The sequence below is a fragment of the Phocoena sinus genome, chromosome 19, assembly GCF_008692025.1.
Source record: "Phocoena sinus isolate mPhoSin1 chromosome 19, mPhoSin1.pri, whole genome shotgun sequence".
In the NCBI taxonomy this organism is placed as follows: domain Eukaryota; kingdom Metazoa; phylum Chordata; class Mammalia; order Artiodactyla; family Phocoenidae; genus Phocoena; species Phocoena sinus.
The window spans coordinates 29,891,323-29,900,308 of NC_045781.1; positions in this window are offsets into that span (position 1 = coordinate 29,891,323).

The following is an 8,986-nucleotide window of genomic DNA, read 5'->3' on the forward strand; positions in this document are numbered from 1 at the left end:
TTACATGACCACATGGGTTTCTTACTATTGGATGAGTTTGGGGGACCCTGGCATAATAGCCAAGGGAGTGGACTTGGGGGTTGACAGTGCTAGATTTTCCTAAGTGGTAACCCTGGGAGAGTTTCTTAACCTCTCTGGGCCTCATCTTCCCTATCTGTGCAATGGGAATAATAATAATCACTACCTCCTAGGGTTTCTAAGACTCTGTCTGCTCCAGGTTTTGAGAAAAGTATCTTAAAAAAGAGCTTTCCTAGTGAGTTCCCTAGCCAAGACAGCTAGTTTCCTGCTACTAAGAAACACACGTTAATACAGCATATAAAGGGACAGGAAAACAGAACAGGGTCCTCTTACCCAACCAATATGACAGAACCAAGTGCTGGTTTTTCATAGTTGCCACAAGGTGCACTGTGTTGCTGGGCGAAACTGAAGAGCATATGCCAAGCCAGCAGAGGGGACTGTGTAAGAACATCAATTCAGGAGTCTGGAAATCTTATCATGAATTTCAGCGCCAACATTTACTAGAAGAATTAAGCTTTTAAAAACATCTCCGAACCTCAGTTTCATTGTTTATATTGAATGGGGAGTGATTTATCTGGGCTGTTAGGAGGCTGCAGTGATCAAATGAGATAATAAATGTCAGTATGATCTTCATTTTGAAATAAAGGCTGTTTCTACAATAAACGCTCATTAAACAAAACAGAGAAACACCCAGATACAGTTTTTAAAATCCATTACCTATAATCTACCCAGTCCAAGACAACGATATAGACTTTTTTTCTAGTTTCCTAACATTCATGATTTAGGGTTGGGCTTTTTGAAGAAAATATTTTGATTCTCATGTTCTGATCGTAGAGTACATACAGTTTTACACTTTATTTTCTATTTAATATTATCGCATTTGTATTTTTGCATCTTTGAAATGGCTACACAAGACCACAATTTACTCCAACAGTCCCCTATTGTTGGACACTGCTTTGCTACAAACCTTGTGCTATTATAAAAATCACTGTCATGAACATCTTTGTGCTTTACTATTTTAAATATATTTGTACTTTTTCGTTTCTTTTAAAGTAATTCCAGGGAATGTGGAAATACTGAGTCAACAGCACACAATTCCAATTTGTAAAATGCTATTTAAAACCACAAAATGTAATGCAGCGGAAGGACTGGTTACAGCTCATATTTTCAAGTCTTTCCTGCAACAGGCATAGGACTGTCCTCAGTACCCCGGGAATAACTCACGGAGCAGTGGAGAATCCTTGTGTCAGTCCTAAAGACACGAATAAGTTAACAGGGATGACAGAGATGAAATCAGCAGAAACCCAGCCCTCAAGGAGCCCTCACTATGGAAAACAGAACAATATCTTCGTAAATAACATCTGCAGATCCAGCCTCTGCTCAACCATTTAGGAGCTGTGCTAACGTGGGCCAGACGCTTCATCAATCTGGGCCTCTGTTCCCACCCAAAGATGAGACTCTCACCCCAGATGTCCTCTTAGATCCTTTCAGCTCTGGCAGTTCTCTGATTCTCCCCCAAATTGTAGTCTGCGTCTTCTAGCAGGGATTCCAAACAGCTTTACTGCGCAGACTGAGTGCTCAGCACTCGGGTATGTGAAAGATGGGACCAAGAGTACAGTGGGCAGAGCAGGCCAATGACCCTTCTGACAGCTCCAGTCTTGGGATGAGCCACCATACAGTGCGGAGGGTTTGCCTAGGCAAGGACACACTTGATGTTCAGACTCTCGGTCCATGCTTTTCTCTGCAAAGCCAGACTCACTACCTGAGAGAGACAGGTGTCTCTTCCCTCATGGGCATGCTATTTCCTTTTCTAGCTTTGGAAGTAGTCAATCTTACCCAAGTAAAATTGAAATCTATTCATCCATGAAAATAAAAGGCTATACCATCAAGACCCGAAATGAAAATATGTCCATGCCCAAGTGTAAACAAAACTAACATGTTTGAAATGCATGATGTAAATTTGACTAATATTTTTGTTTTTAAAATACTTTAAAGCAGTACAAATCAATCTCAAATTATCAGCTTAAATGTAAGCTTACATTCATGTGTAACATCTGATTTTAGACACAATGGAGGGATGAATCCAAAATATCTCTATGGTAACTTTTCCAAACACTTTTATTGTGTTGCTCTTTTAACTCAAATATGACATCTTGTTCTCTGTGGAGTGAAATACCTCCCTCGTTTACTTAAAAAAAATCTTCAAAAAAACCCCCCCGATTCTGACCTCATTGATTTTGCAGAGAGGGAGCCTCGCTAGATGGGAGTGGGGAAATCCTGGTCCATTGCCCCCTCTGCCATCTATTCATTCTTTGACCTGGGAAAGGCCTTTTCCCTCCTTGGACTTTAGTTTCTTCATGATAAAAACCAAGAGGACTATATTAGGTACTTAGAACTAGGACGTTCTTGCTTTCTGTAGGTCGACATTCTTGCTATTGAACTCGGATTGCCTTGAGATGCTCCTTGCAGCTAAGAAGATAAACAGGTACCCGATAGAGTCACAGAAAGGGATATATTCCTGTGCTTAAAAAAAGGGAGTGGAGTCTATGTTATTGGCCCTAATTCGTCACCCCTCCCTGTGTCCATACCCTTCATCACATATTTGTTGTATATTTCTCTGCCCTTTGACTTTAAGCTCAGCCCTGTGACTTGCTTTGGCCAACAGGATGTTCACAGATGTGATTGGAGGCTTGAAATGTGCTCGTGTGATTGTGCTTGCAAAGATAGACTTGCTCTTTTGCTTCTCTGCCATCGTTCTAAGATCATATCCTGGTTAGCCCGCTGGTTCCAGAGGAGATTGAGAGAGAGAGACACACATGGATCAGAGCTGTCTCAGCTGCAGTGTCCTGAAGCAGAATCTCTCCAATCAACCCACAGATGTGTGAGCAATAATAAATGATTATTGTTTCAAGCCACTGAGTTTTGGCATGGCTTGTTTCGCAGCTTTGCTGTGGCAATAGCTAACCAATACAGAAGGGAGCTTGTTATAGAAGGGAGTTTAGATTTGCCTGCGAATAAAATACCAAATAAAAATAAGCTTTATTTGTTGTAAAATATAGACATTAAGACCTCCTTAATGTCTCCTACACAGTAGGCAGCCTAAATTGGGTTGCCACCTTTATGATTTGGAGCCAATTAACTTCTCTTGGCCTCAGGTTCCACATCTGTTAAGTGGGATGCCTGTGTAATTAGATTGACTGTCAGGATTAAATCTGAGAGTGCGTGAGAAACATTTAACACAGTGCCCACACGTAACAAGCACTCAATAAAAGGTAGCTGTTAATTAGCCTAGCATATTCGAAACTCCTTAAGAGTGCATACTAGAAAATTCAGCACATATCCAGAAAAATAATAGATAGATAAGATAATCATTCTGATGGGCAAGTATTTTCTCACCCAACAGACAAGCATTTTGAAAGCAAAACCAGTTTCTGGTTCTAACCCAGAGGAATGGGACCACTGTGAACACTCTGAGTGAAGTCAAATCATTTATTCCTGTTTTCACTGCTTTTTACATCCTTCTGATTATCAAAGAAATGGTGTCCACTGGTACTAGCACATCTTCAGCACCTTTCTGACAAAGGACACAGCATAATCTCCCTTTTTAATGAAGAAAGAGAAGGCCTGGGGCTCAGAAAGCCTTAGGCAAGCAACAATTATTTTGATGGTTACTTTGTATTGGTGGTAAGGGGTGCAGTTAGTGGGTTTTTTTCCATTCATAGAAGTGATACAAACTTCCTCTTAAAAGTAAATTTAATTTAAATATTAAGTCTGTTTGAATAGAAGAATAGGTAAATAATAGGATAAGCTGTATTTGGAGCAGACAAAAAGCATAAAGTTGGAACCTGAATGAATGATGTTTGGAAATCACTGAGTTAATAAATACTTAAGTGATTAAAGCAGAAGGCCTGTTCACAAATGGAATTTAGAAATTATATCTGCTCTGCTAAAGCGTTCACTAATTCACATCTGATTCCGTGATTCACTTTATTTTCTATTTAGTGATCTACTGATTGGCCCTATTCTCCTACCCCTGATTTTAGCCCAAATAACCGGATTTGACGGTGTTACTGGTCTAAAAGCATAAGGAACACTTCTAAAAAATCAGCATAACATTTCTCATTTCAACACCCAGGGCACTGACAACCAGCCCCTTTCAATAGTCTGAAGGAAAAAAAAAAAAATACAGATTCTGTGTTTTCCAATTTTATTGGAGCCGGCAGGAACCATCCGCACACATGCAGACATGCAGGGTGACACCCATGACTCCAATAGGCTGGCAAATTAGGCCAAGTGTATCTTTGTGTCTACAATTATCAATTTCAAATCCTGGAACGATGTCTATAGAACAGAATCAGAGGGAAACAGGGCTCTCTCTCGTGTCTCCATGCAAACAGCCATTGTTCAAGACCAATTAGCATTACTGGTGGTCCCTTCTTCCTGAGGCTTACACTTCTGGGCTGGGAGCATCTGCTGTACATTTTTCATTTCTTTCCCATTTTGAACAATTTGGTTCCTAAGATCTGTTTCCTTGCGGCTTCCCGGAGTTCTGATGACAAACCACCACACTTTGTTCCTGTCCTTTAAGGCCTGAAGGGCACTGGAGAACATGCAAAATTTGTTTCTAATTTCGCATCTGCCAAAACATTCCTGGGGTAACAATACAAGCCTGTAAAAATAGGATGCACCATCCCTCTAATTCCACAAAATAAACAAATCCAAAAGGAAATCAAACACAGTCCTTGAAAACGCATATTTTTTGCACCCACTCCCCCTTTCCTTAGCCGGAGAAAACTTGTTCCTGAATTATGATTTCAGATTGCGTATTTATCCTTTTATGTTTACAACAAATATCATGACATAAGCAAATGAAAAGAAACACTCGGGCTTTCTTCTTCTTCTGGGTTTCATGTTTTGTAAAATGAATGTCCCCGAAGACAATTTAAGAGAATGTGCCATCCAATTTCCTCACTGGTGTTAGGAGTTTTATTTTTAACTCAACTACTCAAAATAATAGACGTTCCCCATGTGCTCTTATCCGCAGTTAGAGTACACATAGGCACAAAGCAGAATCATCTTTCCATTTTCGTTTTCAGATAATTCAGGGAACTTAGAGTTCTGAATTCCTGAATCTTGGCCAAGGTGATGTCATTAAATCTATAATGAAAACAGTGTCACTGGGAGAATTAATTCATTATGGTGGAATTAAGTTAAATCCTTTATGATATGCCATTAAGTACCCAAACTGACGTGCTTGCATCAACCTGAAAGAAGCACATTCAAACACAAAAAAGAAAAACAAGTTCCAACCTCAAACCTCATAGAATATTAAGTAACTTTCAAAGTTAAATTCATTTAACTATTACAATATTTATAAATCTCATGGTATTTAAGCATCTTAAGATGTCTTAAAAGCTACAGTGGCCAAATACTTTGTGGTTTATATAACATCTTTGCCTAACGGAGTATAACTTACTATATAAATCATTATTATGTATTTTATAAATGTTTTTGCCTTGCTACTCAGTTCCTACAACAGCCAAATAGCACAAGAATTGCCCAACATTTCAATAATCCTCAAAATATTACTATCTCAGTCCAAAATATTACTATCTCAGCATTGCCAGAGTTTGAAGTAACTGGATCAAGACTTTAAGGACATTTCTCATCCCCAAGTCTACCATATAATCAACAAACACTTATTTTGTTAGGGCCTGCAGAGAGAAATAAACAAATGGAATCCATTCCCTGTCCTCTAGGATTTTACAGTTCAGTCTGGAGCCATAATGTATTCGTGTAAAAAAATCTATCCCCTAGAACCTGGCCAGTAAAGGAAGAACTACATGACTATTAACCTAGCACTTACAAGGGGCTATTTCTGTTTCTGACACCAAATTTCTGCTGAGTCCAGGGAAACTTCCCACTTCCTCTCTATATCCTGGCTCACCACATAACTTATCTAGAATAATGACTGCTTATGAAGGGGGTTGCTTTTCTTAGAGAAAAAAAAAATTATGTTGGTATTCAATATGAAAACTCAAATGTTAATAGTTCGTTTTTTGTTTTGTTTTTTTTAATAAAAGTTACTGCTTCAAAAACTAGGTCATTTCATACTGGTGAAAGAACATACATTTTTAAGAGATATTGAAAAAAAAATCACAATTGTGTTCAAAGCATCCTACTTCTGACACATGCCTGTTAAGCGACAAATGGAAAAATTTTCCGAGCTCAGTAAAATGACTTGACAATAGGCTGTGTAGAGTTTCTGCCGAAGCTGGCTGTCAAAAAAGTTGTAGCAATCATGCATTCCATCATTAATGATGACCAGCCAAGCTCTTTGTCTGCAAAGACCATGGACCAAACATTGACATAGCCCAGACTGGCTGTGCAAGCCTTTTTTGTTGCCGCCTTGCAAAAAGAAATTTTATTTTTAAAGATTTGCTCTCATTACAACAAATATCACCCCAAACCCTTGAAATAACAAAAAGAATTCCGAGGCCTAGCCAATGACCTGCTCGCTTTATACAATATTGATAGGACAACCCCTGGGCAACAAAGGAATTCTGATGGTGTCTTGGTTCTCTTTGTAATGGGATTTGGCCAGGATCAGGAAAAGCATGTATTTATTTTTTATTTATTTAAAACATATAGCCTTCCTGCTTCTCAAAAGGTTTAGGATCTCCTGGCAAAACAAAAACCAGTACACAACGGAAAACTATCTGCATTAAAACTGGTACGAATATAAAAATGAAATATTTTAAAAGCAAGAAAAAAAAAGGAAGGTAAGAAAATAATCAAACACATTATTAGCCTAGGCAAATACAGCTCCTATAATTGAGCATTAAATGAACTTAGATGTAGTATTTCCTGTTCAAGAAACAAGCAGGACAGAAACTCAGCTGGGATACCAGACTTAACCAGCTGTTTTGTTTTCAGCTGGCTTCCTCTCCAATTGGTGGGTGCCCATGCTGTACTAGTCGTTAAATATTTTTATCATCACCCCAGGAGCCAGGCGGAGAAGAGGCACTCGATTAATGGTAGCAGTTCAGTACGTTTGTCCTGCACTCCCAGCAGCCATATCACCTGCAGTATTCAGTTACTATATATTTGCAACATACAGAAAATATATTCATGTTTTCCCTTTGAGCAGCTGCCTGCTAAGTGCCTTCTGCCAGCAAAGGAAGACAAGGAGTCGATCTTTCTTTGGGTTCTGTTTTCCTTAAGAGGCAAAATGAGCACAAGAGGCCACAGTTCTACTGATGTTTACCAAAAACCTGATTCTTGTTCCTAACAGAGACTTTGCAACCACATTACAAATAAATCGGATACCGCAACGGGGTACCCCAGTCCTGCTCTGTTGCTGGGGAATATGCAAACATGAGATGGAGTTCCAAGCTTACAGGAAAAGGCAGGAGGGAGGGCCGTCTCTCTCCTGTTCTCAGATTTCCTTTATATTTAAGCTTCCCACCTTTGGGAGAGTTCATGGAGCTAATTGTGCATTTTCCCTTGTGTGAGTAAAGGATAAGTTGCCTGCTTTCACTTCAAATTGCCTGGCCCTCAATCAACATCACCATAAATGTGACAGATGAATATTAAATCCAAATATTTTATTGGTGCAGATAAATATGGTTTGTAAAAAGAGTCAAATTAACAATCCATTACATACTGATGGGTTCTAATCAATAAGTTTAATTTGACTAAAAGGAGGGGGGGGGGGATTGGGGGGGTGTAGGGGGGGGAAGGGGAGGGAGTAGAGACTCAATTACACCCAAATGGTGCAATTTAAAATTATAAAGGTGATTGACTTCTACAACTTTTGAGCTATATTCTGACTTAGGGGCTTATGGAACCAAGGCCTGAGCTATGCTGAAAGTGGACTTCTGTCTGTGGTCTCCACACTCACATTTCCAATTATTTTTCTTTTTAAAATATTGCTTGGGCTTCCCTGGTAGCACAGTGGTTGAGAATCTGCCTGCTAATGCAGGGGACACGGGTTCGAGCCCTGGTCTGGGAGGATCCCACATGCCGCGGAGCAACGAGGCCCGTGAGCCACAACTACTGAGCCTGCGCGTCTGGAGCCTGTGCTCCGCAACAAGAGAGGCCGTGATAGTGAGAGGCCCACGCACCGCGATGAAGAGTGGCCCCTGCTCGCCACAACTAGAGAAAGCCCTCGCACGGAAACGAAGACCCAACACAGCAAAAATAAATAGATTAATTAATAAACTCCTAAAAATAAAAATATTGTTTTAAATACAAAAAAATGCAGAGAATAATAAAAACAAGCTCTCACAACCCAAAAAGAAAATAAAAATTGTTAACGTCAGATTTGCATCAGATTATTTTAAATGCAGTTTTTTGGTTTTTGGTTTTTTTTGCAGTACGCGGGCCTCTCACTGTTGTGGCCTCTCCCGTTGCGGAGCACAGGCTCCAGACGCGCAGGCTCAGCGGCCATGGCTCACGGGCCCAGCCGGTTCGCGGCATGTGGGATCTTCCTGCACCAGGGCACGAACCCATGTCCCCTGCATCAGCAGGCGGACTCTCAACCACTGTGCCACCAGGGGAGCCCTGCATCAGATTATTTTAATACAAATAAATCAATGCACATAAAACAGAAGTGTTTTTTGTCCCCCTCTCTGTCTCAACCTCTATTCTTTTCCTTCTCCTTCCCCAGCGGCTGGGCTGAATGTTGTGTGTTTCCTTCTTGCCCTTAGTTTCTTGTTAAATATATAGGGCTCCATAAGTCATCACACTATCACTGGATGCGTTTGTGAAATTCTACCACTGGCTTTTCCCACTTGATACCCTAAGTCATCTCTTTTAACATTCCAATTTGTGACTTTTAAAATTTTTTATTTATTTTTCCTCCATTCATTCCTCTACTGTCAGGCAATTGGGAGGAGCCAACCTACTAAGGTTATTCTGTCATCAGTTAGGAGAAAGGTGCCCACACCCCTTGGTTACAGATGTA